Source organism: Cygnus olor, chromosome 2 (genome assembly GCF_009769625.2).
Source record: "Cygnus olor isolate bCygOlo1 chromosome 2, bCygOlo1.pri.v2, whole genome shotgun sequence".
NCBI lineage: Eukaryota > Metazoa > Chordata > Aves > Anseriformes > Anatidae > Cygnus > Cygnus olor.
In genome coordinates this window covers 43,338,968-43,359,124 of record NC_049170.1, presented here as the reverse complement: position 1 = coordinate 43,359,124, position 20,157 = coordinate 43,338,968, and the positions used below count along the sequence as shown (strand labels likewise).

The following is a 20,157-nucleotide window of genomic DNA, read 5'->3' as shown; positions in this document are numbered from 1 at the left end:
ATTTCTGGAACTGAAAAACATTTTCCAAATAAAATTTTGTCAGAAACAATGCATTATCCTTAACAGTTTAGGTTTGGACATTTTTTTTGACCAAAATCAAAAGAAAAAAACAAAGGGTGGAAGATTCCAAACAACCTTCCCAGAGCTCACTGTGTGGATTTGGGGGCCAAGTTTCTTGGGAAGGTGTGAGGATGGAGAGCAAATACAGGCATTGACTAGTAGGAAAAGCAGAACAGAAACTAGGTTCAACCTCTAAGGTGTTTTGCAAAATACAAAGATATGATCAGCCTGTGCTAAGGAAGTCTTATAACATAATGTGCATTCATGTTAGGTATCTTGGGCAGGGGGGAGGAGGGCAGTTTTCTTACAAGGTACAAATATACTGCAGCTGACTCAAACTTTTGTTGTTTCTGCTGTTGGCTTTGTATTGAAATGGCTTTCAGAATGGTTTTAAGTTCTCTATGATCCCAACTATTGTAAGCTTTATGTTTTTGTTTGTTTGTTTATTGCTGCTCAGTTAAGCTGATCCCAAATTCTGGGACAGTGTCTCTTGCAGAGAGATCAGTATCTCATTTCTGCATTGCCTCCATTTGTAGACTTGGCTTTTATTCCATTTGCAAATCTCACTGAGACTGACTGTAAATCATTCCCATTGGGGCTGTTTTTCTCATTTTCTTCTTTTGTTTCTAGGGTATTTTACTGGCTGTCTTCCTCTAAGGAACAATTCCTGCAGCCAGGCCAAACAGCTTCTTCAAAAGTGACTTATTTAAATGCCTCTAAAAAATGAAAGGAAAATGACAAAATATTCAAACATGAACTTGTCTTATTCAACATAGAAAGAAGGAAAGGGAGTAAGAGCTGGAGATGCTTTAGGAACTAATGCAGCACCACCACAGGGTCCTGCTCAGTCTCACAGAATACAAACCCTGCTGCCCTTGTACAGACTGGCATGCAAGGAAGTACTTATACTCTGTTGCCAGGTCTCCCTTGGTGATACAATAGTTTCTTCTCATATTTTACAAAGCAGATATCCCTACCTTCAGATAGCATATATGGTCTAAGTAAGTCAATAAATCGCTGTGCCCTCTCACACACAAAAGTTACATACATATATGTATACGTCTGCATAGATGTGATGCATATTTCTTTTGATGACAAATATCTCAAGTGGCTTAAAAATGCTACAGCTTGAAAAGAACAATATGTTACACACTAAAATGTGAATTATATACTAAATCTATCTCCTGTTAGGTGAGGACTCAGAACAGTTCCCAACCCATAGTATCACAGGCTAGACATGCAGAAAGAAGGCTTTTAACCAGGTTCTGCAGGTAAAAGCAAACAAGCAAGCAAACAAAACAACAACAACAAGTTTGTCTTTTTCATGCCTCAAAAAATTAAATCTGTTAAAAAAGTAATAACAGATGGAAAAAATAAAGACGCATATTTCTGAAGCTAATAAAAAAGTTACAATTCCTGGTTAATCCTGCATTTCAGTGGCAAGAGGTATCAGACTTGCCTAGGAATTTTGAAATCCCTATCTTAAAATGTTACCAAAAATACAATCAAACCAACATCACAAAATGGATATTAGAAAGAGAGGAAAGAGAAATTGTTGTTATTCAGATGAAATATTTAGATATAAAGTGCGTGAGTCAAGCCCATTCCTCACTAGCTACTGAGACAGTGACTCTCTCTAGCCATGACAAACTGCTCTTCAGAACAACTTAAACGAAGTTACTGGGCTGGACCTTTAATGATTCACAAGAAAAAACTTGTGAACCTTCAACTTGTGGACTTTGAACGATTCACAAGAAAAAGCTTTAATAGTTTATTTCCCAATCAACATTGTCTCAAATATGTTGTCCAAAATCCAAATTGGAAAAGAACTTGGCCTATTTAACAGATTAGTTTGTTTCTCCCATCCAGCTTTTCTTGCTGCTCCAATATGAAAAAGAAAGCAAAAGTCACTTTTTGACCCGATGTTTTGTGTTTAGGACAAATAAGACCTGCATAAGAGATAAGCAAGAGAAAGACCTGCATCTTGGTTAAAATTTATTTGTCACTGGGGTTGTCTCTCTGGAACTCTTGTGAGTCTACCACAAATCAGCCTAGTTAAAAGATCACACCATTCATCTTGCTCCTGGCTGCTGCCATGACATTTTGATCTTAAGAAGAGCAATGTCAGCTCATCTCAGCTGGGTTTGCTTGGTAATTTCTTTTTTCCTTTTTGGTTTGTTTGTCTCTCACTTTCCCAGTGTCTTGCTGATGGAAACTCTTGTACTTTTCCCCCTAATATTTCTTGTAAATCTCTTTTATAATGACATTTGATGTTGCAAAATAAATGAGAAAAGGATATACTGTGAATACCACATTTTTGTTAAAATTACGTGCCTGGGAAGAATTAAGAGCATTTCATATGAAAAGTGAAACTGTCCCAGTCCCACAGCTGGAATGAACACTGATGAGAAACAGAGCTATTAGCAACTGCTGGGGTAGGACAAGGTACAGTCCCCCGATATTTTCCTAGATAACTAGGATGGACAGTGTTTTAAGTCAGAGAACCCCATCTTTCCATCTCCAGTTTGCTTCCTTCATCTAAATCTAATCTCTATTGCCCACAGCATAGGGCTTTTATCAAAAGGGTTGAGTAGAGACAGGGTGGGGATCCTGTTATGGCAGGGTGTGGTTTTTATGTAGTTGAAAAGACTCATCCCTCCATTGTATTTACAGGAAAAGAAAATCAATCTCTGGAGCATGTCCTCATCCTAACCCAGCTACTGCACACAAAGATAAGAATGAAATCCAAACTCCTCTGCTCCCCTAGGCTTCATCTAATTTACTGTAAACCTCTAGGTCTGCCATATATCGTAACACTGTGATATTGCATGTAGTTTGGGAAGAGAATCCTCAAGAAAGCAAAATCTTTGATCTAGATTTACACAGGATTTTATGAAGTATTACAACAGATTTTTAAACAGGCATCTTGAGATGGGAAATAATAGAGATCTATTTTGCTCCTAGGCACTACTGTAGGCCAATAAGTTTTCTAAAAAAGAAATCACAGTAAGTTTTATTCTAACAAAATTCAAAGCAATCCCTATTAGAAACATGGAAAGTGGTATTCTCTCCAGAGCTGCTCCTCTCTTTTAGCTCTGACACAGGGCTCATGCCCAGACCTTTCCTGTTGCTGACACTTGCCCAGCTTACTGCTATAGATTTAGAGGAAAGGACTACAGAGCCTCACAGCAGAAGGGAGCGGGGAAAGAGGAAGAACCTACTGGCAAGGAGCACACACTGGGGCTCAGATGCATGGGGTATTCAAGCCAATATTCAGGTTCACCCTCTGGTGAAAGGAGATGCCTAGCGAATATAAATAGAGGTCTTTTTGTATGTCCCCACCCTTTTTCATGTTCAAAGTGAGTGATTTTGACCAAATTATGCTTTTCCGTGAAAAAAGAAAAAATCATTTGGTCAAAAAGACAACAACAAAAAGTTGACGAAAAAATGTTTCACAACTACCTTCAGAATAGCTCTAGTCAAGAATTTGGTTTCACTCTCACAGTTACACTACCACATTTTTTCCCCTCACACATTGTAAGTACGACCTTTAAGAGCATGATTATCAGTACTGAAGATACAGCTTCACATGGTTTTACAGCAGCTTTCCTTACACCTGAACCTCACTACCCAAAATGTTCCAAACTGAGGCAAGATAAGGTAGAAAAGGCCAGGTACATCTCACAGAGCCAGGGAACAAAGCCAGGAAGACCCTTTTCCTGGGGCACTATGCAGACAAGGAGAGGCTCGGCAGAAATGCAGTGGTCACATTTTTTAAAGTGTTGGAGGAAGCTGAAGTGAAGGTACACAGCCAAAGGGGGTGAGAAGATGGAGGGAGTTGTCCCGGGGAACAAACATGACTAAAAGCTTTCAGTAGCACTGCCTGACTTGCAAACTCGGCAGCCCACTGTATAGCCTACCTATAGTGCATCTAACAGCACTGCTGTATAGATCAGTCACAGCCCCCAGAACACAGCCCTTTACTGTTAGGCCATCATGTTCAGCTACTGGATGGACATGTTTGTATAAAAACATTAAAATATAGCATTGAAAACACGCAGTATTTATCAGCAACTGTCAGCTCTGTATCTCCTACAGCCTTTTTGCTTCCTCACATATACATATATTTACATCATTTTCAAAATGTGCATTATTAAACTGACTGTTATGGCTCCTCTGGAGTGGTTACCGTCTATTATGTAAACATATCAGCGCTACGATTTATAACACTCCCGTTATTTACCCAACAGAACGTGTAACTGTTCCAAGCAAGCCATTACCGTCTGCCACGTAAAGTAAATCTATCTTCAGCTGCTTTTGCAAGCATGAGTTATAACGACACTTAACGTTTCAATAGTGCCATACACATTGGAAGATCTCAGCGCGCCTTATAAACATTAATGAATGAATTTAGATTTAAAAACAGTCCCATGTGGCAAGAATTAGAGCTAAGCCAATATTTCACAACCAGGTCCCGATTCAGGAAGAGGCTTAATATGGGCACCAACTTCAACATAGCTGCTTATGTGCTGGAAGCTTCCCATGTACCCAAATTCCCAGGTGACTACAAACCTATGGGGCCTACAACATTTATTTTTCATCTCTTTCTGTTTGCAGAACATGATCAGCTTACAATCTTAACACAGGAGGGCTCTTTGCAAACCAGTCTCTTAATTCTGTAAGACATTTGGTTTGAATTTCACGCACACACACACCCACATACCACATAGTGAGTTCATTCTTTCCTTGAATTCTGTGCAAACCCTTTGCAGAAGAACCTTTCATCCATTAGTAGCTGCGCTCTTTGAAGGTTCGGGGGAGGCAGACAGTAAACTCAACCAGAGTTTCCCCCAGCTGGGCAGCAAGGACAGAGCTCTGCAATTGGACATTTCTGTGTGCTGGAGGTTTGGAGTTTTGAAAGATATTAACAGAGAGAGGAGCTGCAGGTGTCCAGACTAGAAGGTTAAAACCCTGTAAGTATCAACTGCAGGACAGTGTGAGGACAGGGACGTGGTAGCAAACAGTAAACAAAAAACATCACTGTTTCTGATTGTTTTCATTTGAAATCTAAGATTTTGGATTTCTCAGTTATGCCATGACCAAACATCATTGCCCTGAACTTAACTTCTAACGACAGCTCAGCTGGGAATAAGGGAAATGAAAATTAAATTTTATATTGACTTCATTATGAACATAAATACAAAAAGGCAAATCATCCGCCAATTACAATGGCTGCTAGGACACTGAAAGCAATGGAGTAATAGTAGCACACAGGAGATAAAAATTGTATCTTTTAATCTGATTTAACTAAAAAGTCCCAAACCCTCAGATAAAACATCTTAGTAAATACTGTCCCTATAATAAATAGTAATTAACTCATTTAAAAGAGCTCGTAAGAGGCATCAATTTTTCAAGGAAACCATTGATGTATGTCTATGCATGTTCCTGCAGCTGTGAGCTGATGTAGGATGCCTACGCATGATAACGTTTCTCAAGAAGGCATAGTGAAGTGAGTCAAGAAGTTGCATTTTAAGAAAGGAATGAAGAATTAAAACTCTAAAAATTAACCAGGTTGCTAGTGCTGAGTCATATTGGATTATATTTGGTTCTGACCATCTGTTTCTGAACAGCATCAAAAGCATGTAAATGCTCTTTAGAGTTTATACACCACACCACTACTCCAAGTAGCAGACATGGTTTCATAGTCTTCTTCTCAACACACAGATGTTAGATAGAACTGGAACTCTGGTACCAAAAGTGTTTTCAGGAGCCAGTTCCTACAAAATTCTGTGCGCAGGTATCAGATGATTTCCTGTGTTTGCAAAGGTAGCAGCCCTCTGAAGATTCATGCATATATATATATGCATATATATATAGAATATATATATATACACCTTTTTAGATGGTATGTGGAAGCCAGGCTGCACGTATACAAGATGTGAAGTAAACACTGGCTGAAGAATGGACAGATGTACTAAAACAGTGCATCTTGCATTAGCTTGACGTTTTGTGGGCTGTCAAACCAACTGCAGGGGAAAGCAATGCATAGCAGGAAAACAACTCACAGGAAGGTTACAGCTAGACTCCCCCCTAACTTTATCATATCCTCTTCTGTTATTTATTGCTGCTTATAGCTTTCCATTCACCCTGCGATGATACAGGAAAATGCAATGTCTGGAAAATTGGTGGAAGTCACTCCCTTAGCACTTAATGAACCTGGTTCTTATCTGGCAACTGATCAACCTTGCTGCACCTCCATTTAAATCCATGGAGTTTACTGTTGATTAACACTTGCATAGCTAAGGTGGGCATCATTTCCATAGTCTCTCATATCTGATACTAAATTTTCTGCAGTGACTGAGCAGAGACTTCCACAGAAGTAGCACTCCTCACATTAAAAACTAAATTCTGGGCTCTGTGAAGCTGATGACAAAATACCCCTGATTCTGATTGTTTTCTGGCTTTTCAAGAATATCTAAGCAATTTAGAATGGACAGGACAAGTGCACGGTCTTACAGTACAGAGAGACACTGACAGGACAGATGAAGATGAATGATATAAAAATAGAGAACTTTGAATTTCCCTTCTATAGATTTAATTTAAGTCAGATCCTTCAATATTGTATGGATGTGGTTTATACTGAAGAGCTTGAGAACAATCCCTAAGCAGTGAATTGAACACTTTATCATTCAAAAATATAATACAAAAGCGAGTTAAAAATACAAGATATGAAAGACCTGGGGAAAAAATAATGGTCATACTGTCATAGTTTCTAATGATAAATGATGTCTCGCATGTAGATTGAAATTCACTTGCTTTTCTGCTTATGATGAGTTTTTCCATTTTATATTCCTGAGTAGAGGACTTGAAATATTTCTAATTACAGAGAAATTCTGAATTGGAAAATATATGTCATTTCTTTACAAACCTCTTATTGGTCTTCCAAGAGATACACAAAGTGCCAATTTGAAAACCAGCAGACGTGGATGGATTCCAGCTCTGCAGATAGCAGAGGTTAGTGTGCAGCTGGGCCCTGTGCATTAGCAAACATGGTTATTTGAAACCTCAATGTATGGGTCCTTTGTACTATTTCTTTTAGTACCATATAAGACAGAAGAAAGGTTTACATTTGATCTTTCAGCATGAAAGGTACAGTGGGACCAGGCAAAGGAGCCTCCCCCATCAGCACGGGTTGTGGGAATGACCCTATTCCAGCTCCTCTCTCAGCTCCCACTGTAATGGCACTCCTCTATAATAGGAACAAAACACACAGGCAGAGTAGGGAATGCTAAAACTATATTTTCTTTCTCATGGCCCATTAACAAAACATACTTTAGAGAGGTCTCAATTTACAGAGGGAGCCAGGCAGTCCTAAGAGCACAAAAGTACAGGAGAATCAAAGAGGTGTTTTAAACTCCCCCACCTCTCTCTTTCTTCCCCCAGTCCCTACACTGGCCACAGTGACTGAAATCAAAGCACGTGGTTTATGCCACTGCCATCTAGGATTTTGAATTTAGAAATTCTAAACTTTTAAGCTCCTTTGAGCAGTAGTTTAACCAGACAACTTCCAAGGGATCCCTCTTTTTTTTTTTTTTCCTATGTTTCTATGAGGATTACTTAAAAACAAATCTACCAGTAAAAATATTCAAGTGACATCAGCTTTTCCGAGCTTTTAATCCATCTTCTGTTTAGGAAACTAATGTCATACATTTCAGGAAGCAAAGGGGAAGCGAAGTTCAAATAAGAAGATACAAATCAGAATGACTTTTGAATGACCAGCATCCAGAAAACTGACCTCCTCTTACATGCGATCCCATAATTATGGCGAGATTTAGAGTATTTTCCTTCCTCTTGCAATCATAAAACTTCAAAATTAACACTAAGGCATCCCTAAGTGGTGTATTCCCTCTTATTTTTTTCTCAAATGACTTTCAGACTACACTGCAGTTTTGCACCTTGACTACAAGCAATTGGCTTTTGATATCCTCCTGAAAAGACTATGCCTAGCATGATTTTTGTCTAAATCCAGGCCTTTAAGTGAAGGCCCTAAATGAGGAGCATAGTCACTGCCTCTATTCAATTAATGGCCTTTTGGAAATCCTTAACCACCTTTGCCAATAGAGGCATGCAGGACCTTAATTAGGTATGGAGTGTCCGACAGTAGGAAACAACCATAAAGATGCTGCAAATTTAGATTAGATTATCCATTTGAAGAAAATGCAATGGAGTTAATAATTTCATGGGATTACTCAGATGTTTGCAACAACATTTATTTGCCCATATTTCATGAGATCAAAGAACTTGAAATTTAACAAGACTAATAGTGAGCTTGGTAGATTATAATATTTCTCTTCTCCTTCTGTTGCCCTGTAACTACTGGGTGTAACAAATATCAGGGCAAACAAATATTTTTTCTTATTCCTACTAATCGTACTCTGCCAGTATAAGGCACATTTGTTTGTACTGAACCATGCATACCCTAACCTACTAATCTTGCTCTCATAAGCACACTACATTTTTTTCTGCCAAGACATTGACTTTACCAGTATACATTAAATCAACTTTACGTGCTTTGGATCTGCTGCCTTTAGTCTTGACTGAAAGCATGGGTTGGACGCTCCTGTAAGTTCCATCTCTTTTCACATCAAATCCATTAGTGTGAATAGACTGCCATGAGGTAATCACTGAAGATGACATTTGGCCCCAAACTGATAAGTGATCCAATCGCTCTACCCAGCTGCACGGTATTTTATGTGACAGTTTTGTTTTTAGCTGGATGGAGATGGCTGTAAGGAGGAGTGACTTCCTGGTAAAATCTGAAGCAAAGGCCAAAGCCTAATATTTGTACTAGTGACTGCAGGTAAATTTATTCTTAAAAATATTAGTTTAATCATTGTATGTACAGCCTTTTCTAAGGAAAAGTGAAATATAACAGGTATAGGAGAATAACCAATGAGAAATAGTAGCTTTATATTTGGGGAAAACCATCTATTTCAAAATACCCAGGTTACAGTTTACCCAGAAATTACTTGTGTGGGTTTTGGGATTCCTAGAAAGTGGTTAGATGCCTGTGAGAGGCACAGTAGGCTCTACTATCAATACTGAAATGAGTCACTCCCCAGTTCCGACAAATGTTCAAGGACAAGATCTTTGCATGGCATATGCAAGACTCTATTTTTCACCAGTAAAGATTGTTGCTGTATTTTGCCTAGCTACAATTTGGCAGAGACCCATGGCTGGGTGGTAATGCAATTGGCACTGGGGAGACCACTTACCAGTGCCTGTAGCCTGTACACACCTCCATGTGGTAGCTCTGTTTGGGGGAAGTGTCTCCATGCAGTCTGAAGAGCTACTGCTCCCCAGGTCACTTTAGAATCAGTCTGCACCACAGCAAATATCCCTGGGATCTTAAATACCCCTCAAAGTGGACTGTTCTGGTCATATTTTCCTTGCCTTAAAAGGGAAGTTTCTCTTCTATCATTTCGTTTATAAACCAGAACTGCAAATAAGGGCTGATTCTGCAAAATAAAAGCCTCCCTGCTGGTTCTGTCTGCATGGAAGAAGCTCAGTGCTTTCCAGGCTTTCAATCAAATATATATCACTCCAGCAGTACTGCCTCTACTACTAGGATTCCCAGGATTAAACTACCCAATCCTCCTTGGGAAATGACGACTCCCACTTTCCCTTCTTTATAAGAGTTACCACAGAGATGGGGTTATATAGGCACAGAGTTTGGCCCTGCTTTACAGCATTTCTCCTAGAATGCTGCTCTGGCAATATAAAGTGTTGATTAGTGCAGCTCAGAGGCCCTTTGCAACATAGGAATAAATGCTTTGCATTTCTGCCAAATGTAGAGAACACTTTAATAGATTATATAATATCTCCACAGCTTTTCTTTCTTTAAAAAGTATATATATATATATATATATGATAAAAAGAGAGGCATCATCCTGCAGGGATCCTGCCAACTGATTCTCTATCCACTGTAGGACTTTTATCCTTTAGTGCTTCTAAGAAAAACAGGTGAATTAATAGAAAGGGGGGACAGGGAGAATCCTAGGGTTTTCACTTCAGAAAATGGGGCTCATCTCACCTAACTTCAGCTATCTTGAAGAACTAAAATAATTCATGCAGATTAAGGGGCAAGCCGTAAAATGGCTGCAGTTAAGATGTGATTAATATGACCCATGTATCGAAGCCTACTTCTTACATAAGAGAAAATTTGTAAATTCCAGTGAGTAGATGACAGGCTCCATTTTCCTTTTAATGCAGGTTACAGTTTCAAGCAGCTTTTTATACCCACTGTTTCTAATTTGTGATTTAAATGATGAATTATTGCTTCTTTGCTCACCTAATGGCTTTTGCTCTTATTTACAAACTGAAAAGTGTCATGCTTGGTCCTAATATTTGGTAAACATAAAGGCATTATTATGGATATGAATAGACACCAGAGAACCAGCCTTCAGGCTGGAAGGAAAATGAAGCTTTGCAGGACTGAGGGAATACAGCCTGGAAACCGAAACAAGGAGAAAGAGAGGAAGGCAATTTTAAAGATGCCTGCTGATAAATGCTTTTGTGGCCCTGTTAAACGATCACATTCACTCTGGAGTCAGACTTGTGCAAGAACAAATCTAGGAAAAATGCCAAACAAAATTATTTCAGTTTGGGGAACTGTTTCTCATGCCGAATACTAAAAATTTAAAGTCCCCCTCCACAGCTTTCTCTTTTCTATTTCTCTGGCATTATTACAGAATACATTACAACACAATAGTAGTGGCATTTTGTAGCCATGATGGCTGAGCAATATTAGCTAGTGTGAGCCTGTCTGCTGCTTCTCCTTCAGACCTGAAGAGAGGCTTGCATGTGTGAAGACTTGTCTGCGTTCTGCAAGTGCTTCAGCTGGTCTAATGCAAACATTGGCCTCTAGTTTCAATCCAGTAGTTGCTTCAAAAAGAACATGCAGACACCCTTAGTGTCATAGGTGACTGAACAAGACGAGGATCAATGCTTCCCCTACAACAAAGACCGAGCAAGAATTGAATGAATGTTTCCGTCTAGCAAGCAAAGAGGCAGCAGCAGTGCTGGGGGAGCACAACAGCAAGCAAGGAATGTAAAAGAGGACTTTGGGAATAACATCCGACACCTGCAGCCTCACTAGCAGGCAGATATTCAGCTCTCTGCAAAAATGACTCATACTAATTTGAAAGTATAGGAAAAAAAAAAAAAGGTTTGGCAGTACAGGAAAAGAGGCAGCTCTCATTCCACGGAACCAAAATGCTGTTCTTTAGAAAACAGCATATTCAATATCATTTTAATCTCACCAAGATCATTTCCCAAGATCAAAAAAGGAAATAAACGGTGGGTGATCAGCTAATCAACATCCTCCTGCTAACAAGCACTACTGAAGAGTTGTAGAGTCACTCACTGATAAACAGATAATTACAGATTTGTTTAAAAGTTGTAATAAGTCATTTATGTCTTTTATTGTGCAAGTCATCTAAGTCATTTATGGAAAGAAAAGGTGACACTGGGATGTTGGGGGGTGGGGTGGGGGGGGAGGCAGAGAAAAGATTTCAAAAAAGTGTTCTGGTTTTTACCCCAAAATTCTTCTCCTTAATTCCTGAGAGCAACATTACTTAATAGAAATAACAGCTGAAAAAATCCCAATATGAGAACAGCACAACCTGTGGGCAATAGTTGGCAGCAGAGATGACAGTGTCCAAAACTCACACCTCCTGTGATTTGCAGGCACATCCCCATTCCTACACTCATTACAGCTAGAGCTTATTGTGACTTTGGCTGTCAAGGCATTAGCACTCTGCTGTTCCTGGATAAAAGTAAAATGACATCATAGAAAATGGACACTTCAAATTGCCTCCAGCTGTTCTACCCAGTTCCCACCATTCCTAAGGCTGCAGTGCTGTGGCCTCTAGCAAGGATATTTCTGAGAACACAATAAAGATGGCATTTCTCTTCTACAGAAAATATAGATTCTTTTTTCTTCACTTCTTTGGAATTAAAAATAAATAAAAATTTCAAGAATTTCTCATGAAAATGAAAAATATACAAATATTTTGTTTGAAAAACAAACAAACAAACAAACAACATAACAAAAACAACACACACACACAAAATCACCGCCCAACTTTTCTTTCTCCCAAATATGGAGGGAAGACTATTCTGGGTAATTTAGGTCAATTTAAGAAAGAAATATGTTGACCCTTTTTCACTCACAGTGTCTGTAAATGACTTCTACAGATATAAATAGATATTTTTCAGAAAGAAAAAAAAAGAAAAAAAGAAAAGAAAAACTCAACAGTTTGTATCTGGAAAACTTCAACATTGTCTACATGAAAGCCCTGAGAGAGGCCTCCAGCACGAGCTCTCAGCTGCACAACACTGGGCCAAACTCCACATGGACCAAGGACTCCTTGGGCTTTCGGGTTCCAAATGGTTGTGAGAGCTCCTGGCAGCTATGAAAACCCATAGCAGTCCCATGGTGCTGAAGAATTGACTGTTGCTGGGGTCTACAACCTCCTGCCAGGCAAAGAAGTGTGAAATGAAGAAAACCTCATTACAGTTCGCTGTCAGTTTGCTAAAACTGACAGAGATCCACAAATCATTCCAGATGTGATGAGTCACCCTTTTCTGACCAAAAGAAAAAAAAAAAAAAAAAAAGGTTTAACTGGAGAACATCCAACACATTCTATTCTTGGGATGCTTAGAAATTCCCTCATACTAGACTTCCTCTTGTTCTTTGACCTACAACAAAACACAACCACAGCTAATGGAGCTCAGAGCAGCACACTTCAGTCTGCCGGGCCTCTGAGTGCATTTCCCACGAGTATCTCATTTCAAGGAGCACCACTACTTTCAAGCTAAAAGCACCTACAGCACTGCCTTACCAATGTGCTATCCTTTTCACTGCGATCGCTGAAAATCTTTGGCCTCAGAAACAGAGTTAAAGAGCAGACAAAACAGAAAGACCACTTAATTAAGAGAATTAAGCCAAATGAAAAGTTTACTTTTCAGAACAACTAATATCTTAAGCATCCCCAAATTTGCTTTACAACTGAATTTTGGCAGATGAAGAGGAATGTATTCATCTTACAGTAAACTGGAAAAAAGTTAATGATTCCCCCAAAGTCAGGGAATAATTATGTCTTGAAATGTGAATTTTGACTAGCCTAGCCACAAGCAACACCGTTTTCAAACGCTTGTTAGCAAAGAACCGAGCCTGATGTGACTGTGTGCTTGTTAAGTTCTGCACTTATCTGTCTATCCAGTTCCCAATAACATGCTTAACCAAGCATGGCAGCGCAATGGTAGTCTCAGACACATTAAGTTTCTAGCAGCTCTGTGAAGCTAGACAGCTACGTAGACACAGGCTATTAGTGTCTCTTGTGAGGGAAAAAAGTGCAGTAATTAGTAGATATCAGAAAGCCTGCAATATCAAAGGCTCCATAAATGACCCCCTGTTAGAAAGGCTTGAGCAAGACCTTTCATCTTAGATTGTGAAGTCAGTCAGTCACCAAAGAAATTCATAGGAAAGTAAGTTTCCTTCACTTCAATAATTATGGAAAAACTGCATTTTTTTTTAATGGAAGAAAACACAAGAATGTTATTAGGAAGTATAATTTCTTGATAATTTCTACCATGCTGGTCTTCATCATTTGCTACTTCTTCTCCGTACAAGGATTAATATAACTAGGAGTTCTTTATGCCAGTTTTGGATAGTCACAGACTTGGGAGTCAATCTGGCTGTGATAGTCTGTGTGAGACAAGGTGAAAACAGCTTGTGTGGGCAAAAAATTAGCTATCTTTTAATAACTCTATCAGTCAGTCTAACAAAATATTTAGCTTCTCCTTACAGAGAATGCTTCATCTGTCATTAGATAGGCATAGCTTGCAGAGATTTTCACTGCAGCTTTGTAAAAACAATAAATGACAGAAGAGCAGTAAGATGGCAGAAGAGCAGTAGGAACAGCAACATTGTCACCTGTGTTGACTCTGGTTTTAGTAAAACAACAAATTATATGAAACTTAATATTTTGTCATTAAAAAATATACTGTTGGCCCACAGTCCCCTCCATATTTTAGAGTAAATGACAGACATACTTTACATAAAGGAGAAACAGAGAAACCTGGGACCTCCTGCAGCAAGTTAGAAGAAAGCCAGTGAGGATATTAAAAAGACCCATTACAACTTAAATCATTTTATCAGTTTTGGAGAACAGAATGTTTAAATTGCTAAATGTTAAGAAAGAAAGCAAACCATTCCAAGATATTTAAGCAAATTATTGACACGTAGTTTAAAAGCTGCAAGGACTCAGCAGCAGTGTAAATTTGCATTTCCATAGTCATGCCTGCTGAGATGATCTCAGATGAAACAGTGGGATCCACATATGTAATTTAGTGCAGGAACTATTCAAGCCTGCTCTAGTGAAATGTATGGTATATCCAATTATTTTTATGCATCTTTATTTGCAAAATGCTAATGTTCCTCAAAAGAAAAATCTAACCAATTTAGCTTCATTCCTGTCTGGAAATTAGTACAAAATGACAACTGGCTTTTTTGAAAAGTGTTGTCTTGACTGTTCTGACATGCTTAGCAGGATGGTGCAGTGCACCAGATGTTGTTAGGGCCAAAACAAAGGGAAGCAAAGTGACAAAACGGGAACCCTGACCTTATGGTCTTGCTTAAATTCATTCTTATTTAGCAGAACATTTAAATACCTGCCTTGCTGATTCAAGGTCTAGCAGTTGTCCAGTGTGCATCTAGTACTTGTTTATTCAAATTTCTTTTATAATCTCCAAGTGCCTCTGAATTATTCACTTCACAACACACTGGTGATAGTGAAATATTGTTCTTTCTATCACTGTAGAAATGAAGCATAGTTTCCCCTTTTTGTGTTCGGGAAAATTGCCTTGACCAAGGGGTCCAGAATAGCTCATGTTGTCACTGCTCTTGCTTAGCCACACCTAACACCAGCCAGTCAATTTCACATCCCACCTAATGCAAATCCTAGATCCACAGCTGTCCCACAGACCTACATTTTTCCTCATTCAAAGGCATTTCTAGCATACAGCTCATGCCATGCACAATACTTGTCTGCCCGGTGCTTGAAGTGGCAGTTTCCCTCCTTGGAACTTAGTACAGATCACATTTAATTTCAATGATGTTTTTAAACTCCTCTGGATAAAGCCACCCCGCATCCCTGTAGGTGATCAACATTCCTATTTCATGTGCAATAGCTTAAGGAACACTAGCATAAAGGTCTCAGCTCTCCCCCAGGCCCTCATTTGTGCTGAGACATCTTGAAAACCTTTTAAAGGTTCTCTCATCAGTGGAACAAACTTTGTTCATGACCTCTGTAACTGCTAATTCTGTCCAGGAAGACATCTAGTTATTCCACTCCAGAAAAAAATCTCATGACTGGTCTATCAGGCAGCATGCATAACCAGGGAAACAAGATGCTGAAAGACAGCCACACTAGTAAATGCAGTGGAACAAAAGCAGGTCCAAAAGTTCATACTGAGGATTCTGTACAAGTCATTTTGTGCTTTTCACCTCACACCTGAATTAGCCTGATTCCCTGGACTGAGTGTTCCCACATTTCAAGGTGGATCTCTCAGGTAAGGTGTTCCACAAGCTCAGCTAGGCCCTCTAAGTCTGCACAAGTCAGACACCACCACAAAAGATCTAAGTATTGCAGCTTTTACTCCCCTTTGTTTGCATATGGCAATAAAGGATTTGTGGCAGGTCACCAGATAGGTCCATGGAAGAGCTGCTCATCAAATTTAAATTTCAGTCCAACTACTGGATTATCCTTTCACCTGAAGACGGGGACTTAAAGCTTTATCAGTGTTCATGTGGCAAATGGAAGAAGGGGTTATCTAGACACACAGAGCGAAGGTAGAAAATAGGTTTAAAATGTCATTGCTAACCATTTCTGTGAAATGATCCATTACTAAACATACTTTTTCCTTTACATACCATATCTGAAAGGGGGATTATGATCCAAATGTCATTTTTAATTGTATTTTCTATTCTTGACTTTGCAACATTCAGAATGAACTCTCTTCCTCTGAAGGAGAGACTGTACTCTTCTCAGCCATATAATATAAAATGAATTATTTACAGCTCCAGAAGAGAGATTTCTTGTTAATTGGTAGCCACGTAAATCTGAACAAAAATTAGCTGTTTCACAAGACAGAGACAGAATGCAGAAGGAATGAGTATACAAACTTCATTTACGATTTGGTTCATGTGGTCCCACATGGAGTTTAGAACACAAATCAAAAGCTATTTAAGATACTTCCTTTACCAATGCACATGTGAACCAGAGAGAACATGAACAGGAAGAGAGGTATGTGCCACACAGCAGACAGTGTGAACAGAAGGTGAATTCCAAAAAAAAAACCTTTTAAAGGAAATGTGTCACTTTCTGTCATTCCAGTATGTTTATTTTGACACTAGGAAACATAACTGTTGTAATTTTATCAGATTTTTTTGACTAACCTGAAAACTAGAATCCCTAATTTGAGTACTAATTTTACTGTAACTGAACAGATTTAGAGACAGAAAGAGCAGAATATTTTTATCTTCTGACGTAAGGTCAAAGGTACTTTCACATCTCTAATCAAGGGCAATGGGGTATGAGATTAAGAACTCAAAAACAGAAACAACCATTAGATGCATTTGGACTGCTTATATTAAAAGGGCATTCTGCTGGTTTCATTTGCTTTTGGACTTCTTGATTAAGTTTAGGACCATCTGATTTTGGAGAACATTTTGAGGCAGGTTCCTGGCCCCCTTGAAGCCATGGCACAGCTGCATCTATACTGCTGGCACAGAACAGCCTGGTAGCACCATGTTATATATTGTGGCATAAAAGCAGGGAAGGGAACTGCTGGTGTTACTCGTGCTCCTAAATACATCAGAAATTAGGAAGTTTTGCAAATATTCCTTGCAATAATTTATAATGTGAAAAGCAATCAAATAATTTCCTTTAGCACTGAGACCGAATTGAAAGGGAATTGGCAATCTCATAAAACTCATTATATTGATACTGATGTGACTTTGTTTGGATTTGCTGAAAAAGCCTGACTGAAAACCATCACCAAGGTTACTGACACTGTCTTCCCTCCTTTGCCAGTGGCAGGAAATCTGGGGTAATGAAGAATTTTAAATTTCAAATCTTAACATTTTCATGAGCAGGGAATATGCCACAACATTAAGGAGAAAGCATTTCATAGAACAGCAAAAGCAGTGTATGTGGCAGAGGAGTGATTATTAGAAGCCTGAAGTTAATCATTTCAAGACATGCAACTATCTCCAACCAGAGTGTCTTTCTTAGCTTTATGCTGTCCTAAATATCAAATAAACAGGCACAGTAAAACATGCATGGCCTGCCACAAGGTACCAGAAGGAGAAAAGTTTTCAGGACAGAGAGAAAACAGCAAACATACAAGGGTCCAATCTTTGAGACTCCTAAGGGATGAGGATATAACTATTTTTTTCTAATCTATCAAAAATGGACAAATGTTTTAGACTGCCCTCCGAGTCAGCAGGAGATTTGGTGTTCGCTTCCAGAAGATAAGGAACTCAGAAACCCATCACATTAATTCTGATTCTTCAGATCCAAACTTCTGTTTTGATTTCTTTGCGTGGTATTTACAGGCAAATTCTGTTTCAAGTCCAGACAATACTGTTAAGGTAGTGCAAAAGCAATATTACACTAAGGTTACATATTTTTCAAATTTCCATGTAGAGCTGACAGCCCATTCTACTGATCCCAAACATGAAAACACACAGAAAACTAGCTTTCATAATTGTGTTACTTACAATTTTATGTGATGTCAACTATTATTAAGGAAGTACTACTGCTTACTGCTTTGACCATAAATAGTCACATAAAGAATCGAGATCTAATTCACAAATTCCTTTGAGGTGGGTAAATATTTCTTTCCTTATACAGAAAAGGTAATGATTTGCATAAGCTGAGTGAATGTCCCTTAAAGGCACAACACTACAACTGAAGAATTCCTGTATTTAATTTCTGTTTATTGTTCTACTGTGTTGTATTTCAAACTGGAATTCTTTGACTCTGAGGATTTACACTAGGTCACATATGGACAATGACACTGTAAGGGTGAATTCTTCTGGATTTTCTTTCTCGCCCTTCCCCCCCCAGTCTCAACTCATACACTGAGTGGCTTTCATAATTTTCTAACAAAAAATGCTAAGCTATTGTTTGATTGCTGTCCAAAATAAATAAATAAATAAATAAAATAATTCAAGATTTCAGCACAAATTGAAATTTAATTTTCTCAAGTTATCTTGCCTTTGGTACCCAATTTTCTTTAAGTAAATATGTACAGTTGCTTTTTTCCTTCCCCTCTTCATCTTAGACTCTTCTTGTCCTCTCAGATTTTTGGAATTTATGTGATAGGGAAAGAAAAGATTATACTGATGCTTAAGGTCATTTAAAAAATTTTATACTTTGACAACATCTTGATCTACTTTCTCCTTTACAGAACTGACTGAGAACAATTCACCTGGTTAAGACCAAGCAAGAATATGCCATGTTCAGGATCACACCAGCTGTCTATGATGAAAGCTAGTTTTCATCCTTAGTACAACGCTTAATCCATTGCTACTGACTGCAGAGCTGAAGTAACTGCACAGTTTTTAGTAAATCAAAGTGATTAATCGGTTCCTCAAAACTAAATAGTTATTTTCTATTGAGGTATAGGATTGCTAAGCTCTTCCAGCTAACCTTACCTCAACAAAATCAGGTATAACCTTCTGAATCCGGTCTATATTCATTTCAACACTCTCATGTATTTTCCCCATTCCAGTAATAAAAGTATCTAAGAAAGTAATATAGGAAAAACTAGCCACTAATTGGAGACTGTCCTGTGTCCTGAGGCATCCTTGTATTCTTTCCTCCCCTTGGCCATATATACACAGCTCTAGGTGCCTGGCACCTCACTTCCATCTGAAGGAGAGAGAATAATAAATAAATAAATAAATAAATAAAAGCTGTTCCAACATGCCTTTTAAGAGTTTTTTGCCCTTTGCTGGCCATTTTCTTCCATTTTGAAATGGAGGAATGTGGCAAATGACATTAACGTTGGTCAGTTGTGCTTTGGATACTCCTCAGCTGACTTAGAGTTTTATTTGCTTAATGCTTACAGTATTTTTAATCTCTGGAAGCTAGAGGCTATTTGAATATGTTAAGCACTCGGTTATTTTCACTGCCATGACCATTTTGGTACCAAAATAGATACTGTCAAACCTTCTGTAGTTTGAATGAAATGAGTGTTAAAGAGACAGAATTTGTATTTGTTGAACTCAAACTACAAGAGTTTTCTAAACTTCATTTAACATTTCTGAGCTCACTGTCTTACTCAGATTACCATCAAGCATTATGAGTCAGATTTTGAACTTGTTCAACAAGAAAAGAATCTCAGTAGAATTTTCCATAATGCAAAACTTGTGTGTGAAACTTCAAGCTGCTCCCTTCGAAGACTCTAGCATGGAAGAGAGGTCAAAGAAGCTGTAAAATTTCAACTTTTCAATTTCAGAGTTGTTTCTAAACACCAAGTGAAATAATTAGCATAAGTTACTGTCCCCAGTGGGCTGCTCTAACTTCCAGTGCTGGTAACATTATCAGTAGGCCAAGCAGGGAACTTGTGTTCCAAGCCAGAATATCAGAAAAAAAAGGAAAAACAAAGACAGAAAGTGAATAATTAATTAACAAAGAATGTATGTAAATAGAAAAGAAAAAAGTTAGATGCTTTTTGTGAAGCATGGCTTTTCTTTAAGATAAAGTTTTCTTAAATCTTTTCTCCTTTTAGGTTACATGATCTCCCATCCTTTGAGGATATTTTGGGACAATTAACCCCAGTATTTTTGTGCTCAAGTCAATATTTATAAATAAAAAGGAATTCTGATCAACTGTACATAAAGTATAACCCTGTTCCCAAGAGGTTAAGTGTGATAAGCATCTTATACTGATTTTTAGCCAATGGATATCCTGTATCTTTTAGCAGAATCAAGCAAGTACAATTCATGTTTTTTCTAATCAG

At 38.4% G+C, this 20,157-nt stretch overlaps 1 long non-coding RNA gene across 1 annotated transcript in view; it reads right to left on the bottom strand.

The window, feature by feature from the left end:
- Window positions 1-18,614: 18,614 nt before the first annotated feature.
- Window positions 18,615-20,157, bottom strand: part of LOC121065113 — a 126,685-nt gene continuing 125,142 nt past the window's right edge. Inside the window, exon 3 of the long non-coding RNA XR_005816909.1 lies at window positions 18,615-19,064. This is a non-coding gene — a long non-coding RNA (uncharacterized LOC121065113). The remainder of the gene's footprint in view (window positions 19,065-20,157) is intronic.